This window comes from Oryctolagus cuniculus, chromosome 10 (assembly GCF_051225735.1).
Source record: "Oryctolagus cuniculus isolate XC-2025 breed Fujian yellow rabbit chromosome 10, ASM5122573v1, whole genome shotgun sequence".
NCBI classification, from domain to species: Eukaryota; Metazoa; Chordata; class Mammalia; order Lagomorpha; family Leporidae; genus Oryctolagus; species Oryctolagus cuniculus.
In genome coordinates this window covers 9,101,051-9,116,200 of record NC_142876.1, presented here as the reverse complement: position 1 = coordinate 9,116,200, position 15,150 = coordinate 9,101,051, and the positions used below count along the sequence as shown (strand labels likewise).

General features: G+C 43.3%; 1 protein-coding gene and 1 pseudogene across 1 annotated transcript in view; both read left to right on the top strand.

Moving 5' to 3' along the window:
• Positions 1 to 15,150, top strand: part of DOK6 (docking protein 6) — a 514,846-nt gene that overhangs the window by 428,629 nt on the left and 71,067 nt on the right. The window lies entirely within an intron of this gene.
• Positions 6,099 to 15,150, top strand: part of LOC149123680 (polyadenylate-binding protein 1 pseudogene) — a 36,677-nt pseudogene continuing 27,625 nt past the window's right edge.

The following is a 15,150-nucleotide window of genomic DNA, read 5'->3' as shown; positions in this document are numbered from 1 at the left end:
CCTGCAGCTGTATCACCAGTGGCAACAGCTCCCATAATCTGATCTTGCCTCACTCCTCAAAGCTGGTGCTCTCTCAGGCTCTCAGCTGCTGGGGTCCTGTGTTGTGTCTGTGCTCCTGCTGCATGTCCACACCCTCCCTGTGGATCCAGTGCCCTTCTTCCTTCCATACAATCTCCACGGTGGTCTTCTCTCTGACTCTCCCTGAGAGTGCACTCCCTCCAGTTTTTTTACCATCTTCCCCTAGCCTAGAACAGTACATTCCCCCTATTCTGCCATCTTGGAATTCCACTCCTTTTCACCATCTCTAGTATGTCACCAACATACTAGAGATATGATGGCTAGACTTTGGGAAACCTAACTGCTAAAGGGAAGAAAATATGAGTATGAATTCTACACGTTCATCACTTAGAAGTGAATGCTTCCCAGGGCAGGCATTTTGGTGCAACACGTTAAACCACTGCTTGGGATGCCCACATCCCATACTGGAGTGCTGATTCGAGGCTCCTTTGCTTCCAGTCCAGCTTCCTGCTAATGTGCCTGGGAAGCAGTGGCCAAGTACTTGTGCTCCTGCCACCCATGTGGGAGATCCAGATAAGAGTTCCTGGCTTCTAGTTTCAGCATGGCCCAGTCATGACTGTTGCAGGTATTTGGAGAGTGAACTAGCAAATGGAAAATCTCTCCCTGTAACTCTCCCTTTCAAGTAAATAAATATTTTCTAAAAAAGAGAAGTAAATGCTTTTGATATAGTATTTGTTTTAGTATTGATACAATTATGATTTTACTTCCAAGGCCTTGGAAAATGTGTTGGAAGCATGATGAACATTCAGAAACTCAAAAAGGAGAGAGAGAGAGAGAGAGAGAGAAAGGGGGAGGGGGAGGAGGAGGTAAGAAAAGGGGGAAGGGGAGGAGAAAGAACAGAAAGTATGAGAGAAAAAAAAAAGCATAGGGAGAGGAGCTGGTGCTGTGGTGTAGCGAGTAAAGTCGCCACCTGCAGTGCCGGCATCCCATATAGGTGCCGGTTCGAATCCTGGATGCTCGACTTCCAATCTAGCTCTCTGCTATGGCCTGAGAAAGCAGTAGAAGATGACCCAAGTCCTTGGGCCCCTGCACCTGCATGGGAGTCCTGGAAGATGCTCTGGCTCCTGGTTTCGGATAGGCCAGCTGCGGCTGTTGTGGCCAATTGGGGACTGAACCAGTGATTGGAAGACCTCTCTCTCTCTCTGCCTTTCCTTCTCTCTCTGTGTAACTCTGACTTTCAAATAAAAATAAATAAATCTTTTAATAAAAGCATAGGGAGGTGAGATTACCAAGATTTTCTTATATTAGGACTCTCATCTTGGTTTTGAATCACTACTGGACATATTTAGGTGACAGAAAATATAGTGAATTCTTTAACTTAACAGTTTGTAAAGATGACAATGCATGTTTTGAAAATGACAAATTACTAAAAACCTCTGATGGTACCAGGTGCACTGCAGGCACTCAGTGAGTCTTTATTGAATGTAAAAAAAATGAATGAGCAATGCTTTAATGGGACACACAGTGGCGATGACATCTACACCAGTGCTCCTCCGTGAGGGTGGGCTTAAGGAGCAGCATCCAGTCCCACCCTTGGCCCAGTTCAGGCAGCCCATGTTCATCTGTGCATGGCTGGGTCTTGATCAGCATGTCTGCTCCTTGCCTTAGGTACCTGCTACCACTAGTCTTTATTTTGGTAGGCAAAGGAGGTGCTGTGAAATCCTGTGGAGCTGTTCCTCTAACCTGGTTAACTTCATTTATGTCCCTCTCCACCTACTGCTTTCACGCTGCACCTATTTCCTTATCAATAAACTGAAATGATGAGAAGGAGAGCCAAGAATGTGAGCTGAAATTGGTCCCAGTGAGCACATTTTTATGGGGCTATGTACTGTGCTTAAACCTTCTTTGATATATGTCATTACTTACTTTCACACAAAATTATATGGGATACACTTTGGTTCATACTTTTAACAGCTTGAACAACTTCACGCTTTGAATCAAGGATGACTGGGTATCCCTTTATAAAGGTGACACCTTCTGGAGTCCTGCGTTCCCTAGCACCAGTTAACACCCAAGTGCCAACACCGCATTGTCTACTTCCCTTCGCCCTCTGTGCATCTGTAAGTATGCTGCAGACCACTGGTGTCAGCACCGAAGCATACCTGATTACACAGGAGGCATTTATTGCTCCCAGAAAGGGCATTTGAGACTCCAGTTTCTCAGGACAGGATGCAGACAGCAATTAGAATTAGAGATAACCTTCAGGAACCAGTAAATAGAGCTCCGCCTTGGATTAGCGTGGTGAATCAAAGGGTTTATTTACTCTACTCGGCTGTGACCACCGTCCTTCATGACTACCCATCAGTGTCAAGTCTGCATTGGGTATCATTTGCTTCCATCAAGATGTTCTACTTAAGTTTTCCACGATATGATGCTTTGCAAATTGCAAAGTGAATAAAGTTCTTCTGTAGCAAGTTGAAAAATTACAGAAGTTTGCAAAGGAAGTGAAAAGGAACCTGGATGCATTTGAGCTGCCCTCTTCCCAGCATTTGGTGTGTGCATTTTCAGGTGTGTCCATCATAACAAACTCCCTGCAGGCGCAAGCCTACTCTTGGCAATTTGGCAACAGTCCTGAAAAGCATGAGCTGTTTCCTAAAAAGAAATACTTTATTAAACTTTATTTATGAATAGTTAGGACATGTCCTTTCCTTAAGAAAAGGAAGTCAACAGAGGAATTCAGTTTTCAGGGCCGAATAAGTGAATTAGCTGCTTCCCCAAATGGACGTCATAAAAAAACACTAAACTTCTGCACTATGAAAGCTTCGTCACATCCTGCAGTCAGTCGATCACCCCGCCCCCACCCAGATCTGCTTCTTCCACTAGATTGTAAGGTGGTAACTTTACAAGTGATTTTCTTAGCCACATAGCTGAGCCAAACTTTGAGACTCAGTTGTTGTGAGAAGCCACTTTCCATAATAAGTTGACATCTTGAGATTTGGAGCCAAATAACTTGAATTTAAGTATATTCAACTACAGCTGAGTTACGTGGTTTGGGGCAATTTACTTAATGTTTCTAAGCCTTATTTTATTCATCTCTACCTTGCAGATAATAGTATCTGCCATGGTGATTAAATAAGATCAGCCATATAAGCTACAAATGTTCAATAATATTAACTATGGCAGATACATTAAATTAAATTTACATAGAGGTGTTTCTTTTGCTGGCAGAAGCAGGTATGCTACTCTATTCCAATTTAACCTGGTATTTTCTTCAAAAATGTTATAAAGATTCTACCATGAATAAAAATTTGTTTGACTCTAAGGTTCTAAGGACTTTTAAAAATCAAAGAAATGATTTCTACTTCTTAAAGTTCTAGAAAAATTAAATCTAAGCCCAATACTCTGTTGTTAATACAAGAAAAAATATTCAGTCTTAAGTCTTCCTTACACCTTAGACAAACCACTTCTCCCGAGCTTTACATCACTTCATCAGTAGCATAAGGGACACCAGAAACCCTTCTTCAGGTTTGTGATTTGCAAGCCCCAGGAAGGATTTAATTCTGCTCAGTACGGAGGAGGTGGCCCCTCCCACCCACCATCCACCACAACTCAGTTTTGCGGATTTGCTTGCCCTGACTGCCGGGAAGCATTTCCAAGAGGCCTCCTTCTCCACTGGGCACCACCCTCTTTCCTGATGTGGACATGCTTTGCTTGAGCCAGGTGTGCCCAAATCTGTTCTCTCAGATGGTGCATTCTACTGGCCACTGCAGCAGTAAAGGAGCATTTAGATTGCTAATTAAGTTCTCCTGACAAGGCACAAAGCAAAATCAGACGACTCGCATTGGAAGATATACCAAATCCTCCATTGTATCACCTTTACAAGATATATAAAAGTAATTACTGATAGGTAAGGAAGTTTGCAGATGCTACCATGGGTTAGTATAATCCACCTATACTATACTATACTCTACTATACTATACTACTCGTTAGAATAAATTGCTTCACCCTCTTTAAATTAAACCTGAAATTAAAATTTCTATTTGGCCTCTAGATTTTTCTCCAACAAGCATATAATATACAACATATTATTCTACAATAATTCTACTTTTATTGAATATTTTATGTATGTATATATATATATATATACATTCCATTTTATTCAGAAAGGAGTAAACACAGAACATATCAGTTCAAAGGGATTAATATTGCCAGAATAGTTAATACAGATATTAACATAGGCAGATGCTCAGATGTCTTTGTCATATGTATTTGCAAGTGCACACACACACACACACACACACAAGCACTGGTTCATTGCTATCTCACTCTCAATTGTGTCATTGTGTCCCTCAAAATAATTTCTGCTTCACAATTGTGAATGACATGTATAAACCTAAGGGGAAAATGTTTAAGTCTCTTTCTTCTCCCAACACCTCTGCTTCCTGTTCTATTTTTTAAGACCTCATCTCTAACTCTGGTCCTGCAGCCAGATGTACCCTACCTCTAGGTATGGGCTGCATGAATTTTGTACATTTTCCCTTTATTTTCCTGTGTCTTTCAGACAGGCAGTGTGTTTTCTCAGAGATTTGACAATGATTGGAGAATAAGATGAGAAATATCAGGAAATTAGCATCATTTTAATTCTACTGTTCATGAATGAACCACAGAGTTGATGTAGATTATGTGAATATATTCTCTGAAGATGTTCTTGCTCCTGCCCCATAATCTAAAATAATAGATGCTGATGAAAAGTGTGCTCCTGCAAACATCCCATTTCAGCACTTCAAAACTTGGAAGTATAGTTTTATAAGAAGAACTTATGTAAAGAATTAAAGCCTTGTGTTTACATGCATTTAATATAGAAGAATATAGTTTGGATGTATCCTTAGAAATTTTTGGTTGTCATTACTATGTTATATTGGCTTCATCGAGAGTTTAAACCCTTTGTTTTATCATTCATAGTATGAGAAGGGGAAATTGGATATCAGATTTTCAATGACGCAGTATGTTTTTACACGTACATTCAATGATAAAACATGCAGGATTTTAGAACAAAATCTCCTACTGACAATTTAACTCTCTGGCAGATACTGCACATATCCTTTCGTGCATCAGAAAATCCCATTCTTCCAAACAGATTAGGAAAGCTTACTGTAAACGGCCCTGTCATACCCATCTCAGAATTCTGTGTATGCTTGTAAAGGGTGCCAGCTGCGAAACACCCTGCACTTGTATCTGCACAATAGGAGCCCCCCTGCTACCTGAGGCTTTTCTTTGAAATAGTTTTTCATTCATGGATTTCTTGGTAAAATACTTTAAAAGTTGTCAAAACTTTCACTGGTAAAATATACCATTGTTCTTAAATTCATAAAAAGACCACTTTTTGCTAAAAAAGAAAATAAATTGTAGCATGACCAGTTTTATTATTTAAGCATGTCTTTAACATTAACTTTACAGTTTCCTTGGGGATGAATTAAATAAATTGAAACATGTAGGAAAATGGAAGTGACCGTGTGTTATTTCCCAATCTGCTTACATCCTTTATCCCAGCTCTGCATCCACAGTGAGATCCTAAGAGTCAGAACGTCATCCTCGTTCACAATTGAACCATCACCCAGTTTCATTGACCCACGTGTGGTCTCTCCGGTCAGTTAATGTTTGATGGTTGACCCTTTACCCGGTTTCTTTTTTTTTTTTTTTTTTTTTTTTTTTGACAGGCAGAGTGGACAGTGAGAGAGAGAGACAGAGAGAAAGGTCTTCCTTTGCTGTTGGTTCACCCTCCAATGGCCGCTGAGGCCGGCGCACCGCGCTGATCCGAAAGCAGGAGCCAGGTGCTTCTCCTGGTCTCCCATGGGGTGCAGGGCCCAAGCACTTGGGCCATCCTCCACTGCACTCCCTGGCCACAGCAGAGAGCTGGCCTGGAAGAAGGACAGAATCTGGCGCCCCAACCGGGACTAGAACCCAGTGTGCCGGCGCCGCTAGGCGGAGGATTAGCCTAGTGAGCCGCGGCGCCAGCCTCTATACCTGGTTTCTAACGGAGCTGGGGATAGTCTGAGTAGAAAATGAGGATAAGCGTAACATGTTTAAAAGTCCTTTACAGGGAAGACTGAGGTGTTTTATTGACAATCTCTATGACCAAGATATTATGCTAGGAAATGTTACAAATACAGTCTCAGGTAAACCACACAAGCTCCTCAACAGGGACGTGGTTATGAGTTCAGCTGTCACAGATGGGGAAAGGCAGTATCAACGTGGCTCCCGTCTGGTGATCTGGTCACGCTGTTCGTGATGTTTAATCTTCCCAACAATTCAAAATGTAAGTGCAGTTATTATGATCATTTTATAGATCAGGAATTTGAGGAACAGAAATATAAAATAATTTGCCTCCGGACAAAGAGCAGGGCTATCAGCGCGGGTTGTCTTCATTTTCCTAGTCAGTTTGCTCTCTGTAATTGTTCTGGGCTGGGACAGAGCAGGTATGTTCCCTGATCGTCATTCTCCTTGAAACATAATCAAGGTTTAAAAGAACTGTTCCTCTGAACGCAGGCAGCTCTCTCCAAAGTGCAGTAAGTGAGGCAGCCCAGCTGGGGGCCCTCTGGACAAGTGGTGGAAAATATGGGTTCTACACGGTTTGGGCACTGCTTTAAAATTCCATACAGCAGCCTCTCCTGGAATGATTTAGAGCGCATTGTAGAAGTGCATCAACCGGGTTAACTGGAGGATTTCCATTACTTTTCAAGCTTTTTAGCTAGGCTTTACAGCAAGTTCAAATGTGTTCCTTACTCATCCCAATTTCTTTATAAATGTCTCATTTTAGAGATTTCTTTTTCAAAAAAAAAAGAGTTTAATTTATTTATTTGAAAGACAGAGTGACTGAGAGAGAGAGAGAGGGAGCAACAGAAAGATCTTCCATCCAATGGTTTACTCTTTAGATGTCCACACGACATCACCTACTGGCTTCCCAGGCTCATGAGCAGGAAACTGGTTGGGAAAGTGAGCAACCGTGACTTGACCCAAGACTCCAATATAGGAAGTTGGCATAGCAAGAGACAGCTTAACCTGCTGTGCCACAATGCCAGCTCCCATTTTAGAGATTTCAAAACCACTTTCCTAGGAGAAAATCCTTCTTACTTTGCTCCGTGTGCATCAGTTTCGTCTCTGCTTTAGGCTGAAAGGTTGAGAGCACCATTGTAACTTCATGTAACTTCCCTCACAAAAATTCTCAGCCCTCAGAATGACTTTCAATGTTGCTTGAATAAACCATGTTTTTCTTGCATTGAAAAGTGATTTTTTTAACTTTATTTTTTTTAAAGATTTTTTATTTATTTGAAAGTCAGAGTTACACAGAGAGAGAAAGAGAGGCAGAGAGAGAGAGAGAGAGAGGTCTTCCATCTGATGGTTCACTCCCAATTGGCCGCAACAGCTATAGCTGTACCAATCTGAAGCTAGGAGCCAGGAGCTTATTCTAAGTCTCCCATGCCGGTGCAAGGGCCCAAGGACTTGGACCATCTCCTACTGCTTTCCCAGGCCATAGCTGAGAGCTGGATTGAAAGTGGAGCAGCCAGGTCTTGAACCAGCACCCATATGGGATGCCGGCACTTCAGGCCAGGGCACTAACCCGCTGCACCACAGCACCACCCCCCTTTTTTAACTTTAGATAGTCTAATTTCTTAAAATCTCAGAAAATTTAAAATGGATAAGTACACAAAGTTTTACTAAGGTTAATAATCACATTTATAAACTGTAGAATAAATATACCTTAGTTGAAAAAGCTCAAGACATAAAGAAACATGTGAATAAAAGTATTGTATTCAACACTAGTACTGCCATACATTGTTAACCTTTTAGAATGAGTGTAGATCAATATAAAATTCATCTGTATTTATAAAATTGAGACCATACTTCATATGCATTTATTTTGGTGTTGAATATATTAGAAACAAACTCTAATTTATATGGTAGTTGAGGACTGCATGATATCTCATGGAAAAGGCTAATTTATTTAACCATTTCTCTATGGTTCAGCAAAACCATCTCTATAGTATTTGCTGGCTGCCAGTGTTCGGAAGGGGGTTAGTCAGTACAGGCATGTACAACTCATTCTGATGAAATATTCTTATAAAGTCTGCATAAGATGTGACACCAGGTTCTTCACTCCTATTTTAATTATCATGGTTATTTTTTAAAGGTAAATTTGACTTCTCTGAAGCATCAACATTCCAGCACTCACATTGTCGCTCCCCCATTCGCGGAGGAACGACACAGGACCCTGCGCTGTTCTTTCGTCTGCTTGGCCCTTCCTGGGTTTGCTGCTGGTCCTTCCCGGGTTGGCTGCCGATCCTTCCACCTCCGTGGAGGGGCGGCTACCCCTGCCACTTTCCCCACTTCCGCGGGGGAGCGGCACACCGCTGGCCGGCTCTCTCGGGGGCTGCTCAGATGTTATCCGGATGTTCCCCTTAGATGTTCCTGGTGCATGCCGTCTCTCTCCTCCTTTATAGTCCTCCTCCGCCAATCCCAACTCTGCTACCCACACGCCGAGTACGCTGCTCTCCTCCAATCAGGAGCAGGATCAGCTCCTGTAGCTCATCAGTCAAGTTGGCAAGAGGCAGCTATGTAGAAGTTGTTTACTCCTCTCCCAGCGCCATATTGTGGGAGAGCAGATGCATAGAATAAGTCTTAGTTCCAGTAACTTAGTCTAGTCCGAGTTGCTCCCCACATTACATGTTAATTTTTTTTTTCTGTAAATAAGCTTTCCTTGACATAGTTATTTTCATTAATATTTAAAAAGTGCATTATAATACAACAGTATTAGCAGGAATTTTATTTTAATAATCCTTAAAATTTCAGAATTCTTTCATGAAGGTAAAATGTTGTTGAATTGTCATAATGGGGTATACTACTGTCACTTAGTCCTACTATTTATGGTAAAATTACCCTTTGGGTTGTATGGACATAAAATACTTAACATAGCACTTTCTCGCCTGTCATTCCTTAGCAAAGTTCTTCACTTCACCCACCTCTTTAATTCAGGTTTGCAAGCTGACAGTCATCGTCAGTTCTTTGTTGCCCTGACAATTGACCTAGTTCTGTTCCATAAGCATAAATGCCAAAGAAGCACTGTGCCTGGTCTGGGCAAAGGTGAATGAGAGGCGCTCACAGCTGTGCGTCTGCCTTGTCCTTTACTGAGGTCCACATTTCCAACAACTCAGTTGTCCGTCTGCAATGCACTTGCTCAGCCTGCTCCCGCCCTTTCTCATGGTTTCCCACCTGCTCTCTTTCAATACCCTCCAAGTGCTGGCTTCAGTTCTTCCTTCCCTTTAGAGTCAAGGAGATCTTCGTGATGGACAATTCTTTCTCCATTATTCTTCTGCTAAAAAAAATTCCAATTGCAGAATGTCGACAGAATTTAACCAACTAATGCCTTGAATAGTTTTTCACTAACTTGAAATCTATCAAAATGAAGATTCCATGTTCAAACAAGGGAGCAAAATTTTCTCTTTGATAAAAACAGGAAACAGAAGCATACTTCTTAGATTCATAACAATATCTGATAAATGGAGTAAACTTTGCACTGAGATTTAGTAGAAGAGACTAAAATCTGGCACAGATCTCCACAGTCTCGGTACAGGTTGTGGAATCAGTGAAGTGTTCCCAGACTTATCAATAGGGTGTCGTTTTAAGGAATTGTACAAACTCACAGGAAAGAGGGGAAAACTGAAAAACCAGGCCCTGGGAAAAAGAAGAACTGAGCAAACTCCAAGATGCAGGGAGCAGCCACGTTCTCAGAGCATGGTAGCTCCGGGCATGACTACTGTCTTATGCTGCCGTATTCAGTAAGTGAGACCCAGGGCCTCCCCAAGAGGTGTAGTTTGACTTATTAGGTTATATGGCTTGTAGGGCTTCTAGGTTAAATGCATGGGCACAGCGGCTTACTTCCTCCAGGGCCTCAGCCACAGGACGTTTCTGGGGTGAGTTAGAAAGAAGGGGAAGAATGGTGGGTTTTGCAGTATTTAACAAAAGACCATCAAATGGCAGAAAACATTGATCACCCCTTAAAGATCTTGGAGGCTTCAGGGACCACCCCAAGCTGCAGACCTGTCCATTATCTCGATCAAGGCAAGACCCGGCCTGTCACAATGGAGCACCAGTTTTATGAGAGTTTTTTTTTTAAGTTTTTATTTACTTAGTTGACAAGCAGAGAAACACAGGGAGACACAAACAGAACTCACATCTGCTGGTTCACGTCCCAGCTGCCTGCTGCAGTTGAGGCTGCACGAGGCGGAACGAAGGAGCAGGGAGCTCTCTCTCCTGGTCTGTCTCCTCTTTTACCGTTGCTTCCACCCCATCGCATTCCTGCCTCTGGTTTTGATGTTTCAGGTACTGAGAGGTCCAGATAAGAGTGAATTAATCTGGTCTTTCTCTGTATAAGCTCCCACCTGCTCACTAGATCCTCCGAGTAGAAAACAGCATCGCTTTCTGCAGTCTACCTAGCATAATGTCTGTGAAGCCTTAGGTGATGGATGCCATCGCAGTGAAAAGCGGCTGAGTGCTGGAGAGAAGTGTCAGTGCTGCTAGGCTTGCTACTTATTAATACTTAACATCAGACTGCCTTGTTTCAAAGAAATTGTGCCACAGAGAGATGTGCTCAGGTCATTTGTCTCTGATGTATATGTTTAATTTATTGCCATATCATAGTTAATTTGACTTCCTATTTAGGTAGCTGTTAATTGATTTTCTTGTGAATATGCAATGCCTACAATGTCCTTTAAACCTTTTCTGTCTTGTGAATAAATATTTTGTGTAGTTTTCATATATTCCTATCCTTGTAAAAAGTAACTTGAATCCAACTTTAGTATTCTATTTATTGTGTTTTGTTGGGAAAAGAAAATATTTGATGCTGAATTATCTGCATCAGTTTATAATTATATAAATAATTAGGCATGAAAATAAGGACTTAGCTTCACATGTGAAGAAAACAAGTCTGAAAAGAGAATTAGGAATTAGGAAGATTATATATTTCAGTATCATAGAATATAAAGTTTTGGTGGACCTAATTTATCTTTACATGCAGAATAGAATATTAAACAACCCGTATCTTCTACTGTGTGTGAGAGTTATTACGCAGTTGAATCCTCGGTTCAGGCAAATTATGAAATGGAGTTAGTATTTTAAATGCAGTTCATAGAGTCCTGATATACATGAGTGCCTCCCTAAGTGACTGGATGAGAAGAGCTCTGTTTCTGGTCTCCTTGTATTTCAGTGGACTTGGAATGTGAACATTTACCGGCTGTCCACTGGACGACTGTGTGCCATAGCCATGGGATTGCTTAATGGAGCCCACGAGAGCTCCGTTGATATCTCTGTTCACTGCATGGCAGGCAGCCATTTGTTGGGCTTGCCCTGTATCTTTGTGATACATGCGATTTCAGCTACCAAGGGAAAGACTCTGAAAACAGTTTCAGAATTCTTACGGATCTGTTTGTCCCCTGAAGATTTTCCAGAGAAACTGTCAGAGGATAGTTTTTCTTGACTTTATTTGTGCTCTTAAATAGGAAAGGATCTTTTTCTTCAGTGTTATATAAGGTTGTTTTTTCCCAAAGAAAGAGTGGAGAGGATTTAGTTGGCAAGCTTGACTGTTAGATGTTTTCTCCTACGACATTTCCTAGATTTCTTGAAGAAAATACTCCCGTGGTTATGTAAGCTGTCACTCATCCTCTGCTCATGTCACTTTTACATGCAAAAGCTCTAGTTTTATCATCAGTGCTAACAAAAATCACATTGTGATGAGAAGTAAGTGTCACTGATGTCGTGTTTACATACAATGACACGGTTTATTTGTCACCTAAATATATGATTTTGCAGAGAAGGTGAAACTGTTCAGCGTAAAACTTTTGTAAAATACTCTGACTACTACACAAATTCTTCTCTGAGTAATTGTCTTGACTGCAGTTGGAGAAGCTAGGCTTAAAGGTACTTTTAGGGGCTGGCACTGTGGCGCAGTGGGTTAATGCCCTGGCCTGAAGTGCCGGCATCCCATATGGGTGCCTGTTCGAAACCCAGCTGCTCCACTTCAATCCAGCTACCTGCTATGGCCTGGGAAAGCAGTAGAAGCAGGCCCAGTTGGGCCCCTGCACCCACATGGGAGACCCAGAAGAAGCTCCTGGCTCCTGGCTTTGGATTGGCACAGCGCTGGCTGTTGCAGCCAATTGGGGAGTGAACCATTGGATGGAAGACCTCTCTCTCTCTCTCTCTCTCCCCTCTCTCTGTTTAAATCTGACTTTCAAATAAATAAATAAATCATTTTTTTAAATGTACTTTTAAAATAGTCTCCCCTGGTTAATATAATAATGGTAATTTAAATTAAATGTTTCAGATATGGGGCCAGTGCCGTGGCTCACTTGGTTAATCTTCCGCATGCGGTGCCAGCATCCCATATGGGCACCAGGTTCTAGTCCCAGCTGCTTCTCTTCCAGTCCAGCTCTCTGCTGTGGCCCAGGAGGGCAGTGGAGGATGGCCCAAGTGCTTGGGCCCATGCATCCACATGGGAGACCTGGAAGAAGCACCTGGCTCCTGGCTTCGGATTGAATCAGCGCCGGCCGTGGCGGCCTCTTGGGGAGTGAACCAACAGAAGGAAGACTTTTTCTCTGTCTCTCTCCCTCACTGTGGCTCTACCTGTCAAATAAATAAAAATTAAAAAAAATAAAAAAGTTTCAGATAAAAGTGATTGAAATCATCATATCAACTTATGCAAATTAGCTTGGAAGGAATATTTCTGAAATTTTGGATTTTCTTCTATCAAAATAAATCAGTGAAGTACCAATAGCCTTTTGATTCACATAACTACCTTGATTTTTTTTAATTTTTTAAGACGTATTTATTTATTTGAAAGGGAGAGTTACAGAGAGGCAGAGGCACAGAGAGAGAGAGAGAGAGAGGTCTTCTATGCCCTGGTTCACTCCCAAAATGGCCGCAATGGCCAGAGCTGTGCCGATCCGAAGCCAGGAGCCAAGAGCTACCCCCAGGTCTCCCACACGTGTGCAAGGGTCCAAGAACGTGGGCCATCATCCATTGTTTTCCCAGACCACAGCAGAAAGCTGGATCAGAAGTGGAGCAGCCAGGACTCAAACCAGCATCTATACAGGATGCCAGCACTGCAGGCAGCAGCTTTATCCCCTATACCACAGCACTGGCTCCCCTACCTTCATTTAATATTTACTTTCTAAAAGAAAATTTTCTTATTTAAGTAAACATATATTTTATTATTTTTGGAAATCTTTTATTTAATAAATATAAATTTTATAAGTACAGCTTTTGGAATATAGTGGACTGTGGGGAGCAACTGGGAGCAACTCGGACTAGACTAAGTTACTGGAATTAAGACTTATTCTATGCATCTGCTCTCCCACAATATGGCGCTGGGAGAGGAGGAAACAGCTTCTACACAGCTGCCTCCAGTTCAACCAATAAACAGCAGGACCTGCTCCTGATTGGAGGAGAGCAGCGTACTCGGCGTGTGGGTAGCAGAGTTGGGATTGGTGGAAGAGGACTATAAAGGAGGAGAGAGACAACATGCACCAGGAACATCTAAAGGGAACACCTGAGCAGCCCCCGAGAGAGCCGGCCGGCGGTGTGCTGCTCCCCCGCGGAAGTGGGGAAAGTGGCAGGGGGAACCGCCCTTCCACAGAGGTGGAAGGGACGGTAGCCAACCCGGGAAGAACCAGCAGCAAACCCGGGAAGGGCCGAGCAGACAAAAGAACAGCGCAGGGTCCTGTGTCGTTCCTCCGTGAAGAGGGGGAGCGACATAATGGTGCCGTGACTCGGATATGAAGCCTAGGCAGGGTCTAGTGTCACTCCTCCATGAAGAGGGGGAGCGACATAATGGTGCCGTGACTCGGATAGGAAACCTAGGAGGGAAGAAGCGGGAAGAAGTGGGAAAATACCGGAGAGAGAGACTAGCAAAGAGCCTAGGGAAAAGCCGGACGGAAAAGGTGCCGGAAGAAGCTATTGAAAGCCTAGGCATAGACTCAGATACGGACTGTGGGAAAGAAGTTAGGATTGGACGTTAGGGTTGAAAGTGAAAGTGAAACCTAGAAGAAACTTAGACTCGGATACGGACTGTGGGGAGAAGCCAGGAGAAGTGAGAGGGGAATATTGTTGGAAGAAAAGTTAGGAAACATACCGGGTAGAGAAAAATATGTTAGGGAGGATGAAGCCGCAGGGGCAGGCTGAGGCGGAGGCATAAGCTAGCTTGGGATTCTTCAAGTCAGCCCGGGGAGCAAAAGGCGAAAAGCTAAAACTAGAGGCAGACACGTAAGCCAGGTTGGAATGCGTCAGATTAGCCCGGGGAGCAAAAGACAGGAAGCCAAACCAAAAGGCGCAGACGTGAGCTAGGTTGAATTCGCCAGGTTAGCCCTGGGAACTTAGACTGAATACCGGTGGTGGAAACGTAAGCTAGGCTATGTGATTCGCGGAAGCTGCCACGCGCAGAGAGAGCGTGTGGGGCATGAACGGGGAGAGCACACGGGGCGCTAATAGAGAGAACGCGGGGCTAGCGCGAAGGCCGTGGTGCGGGCGCGAAGGGGCGTGGAGACTGCGGAGAGCGCGCGAAGCCGGGAAGCGGCTCAGAGCCGGGAAGCCGCCGCGGGGCGAGGCGCCGAGAAGCAGCCTTGAGGCGCGTGCTGGGAAGCCGCGGGGATAAGAGAAACAGAAGTTTACAAGTAAAATGAAAGAAATAGGAATGCTGGTAGATAGAAGTAAAATAGGAGAAATAGGAATGCCCGGAGGTAAAGAAATAGAGAAAAATAAGGCCTCCCCACAACACGGCAATGAGAGGGCTTGGATTAGGTCTGCCTGATTAGTAAGACGATAAGCACCTGCGGGCAGCTAGCAGCTTATCCGCCTCAGGTCACCGAAGACAGGCACGAATTAACATCAATAAGTCTCCTCACAATACGGCAATGAGAAGGCTTGGATTCATTTTGCCTGATTGGTAAGGCTTGTAAGCACCTGCAGGCAGTTCTAGCAGAGTAGAGCATGCGCTGCAGGGCACCGAACACAGGCATGCATCAGCGCCTAAAAACCTCCTCACAACATGGCGAAGAGAGGACCCAGATTCGGTTTGCCTGATTGAT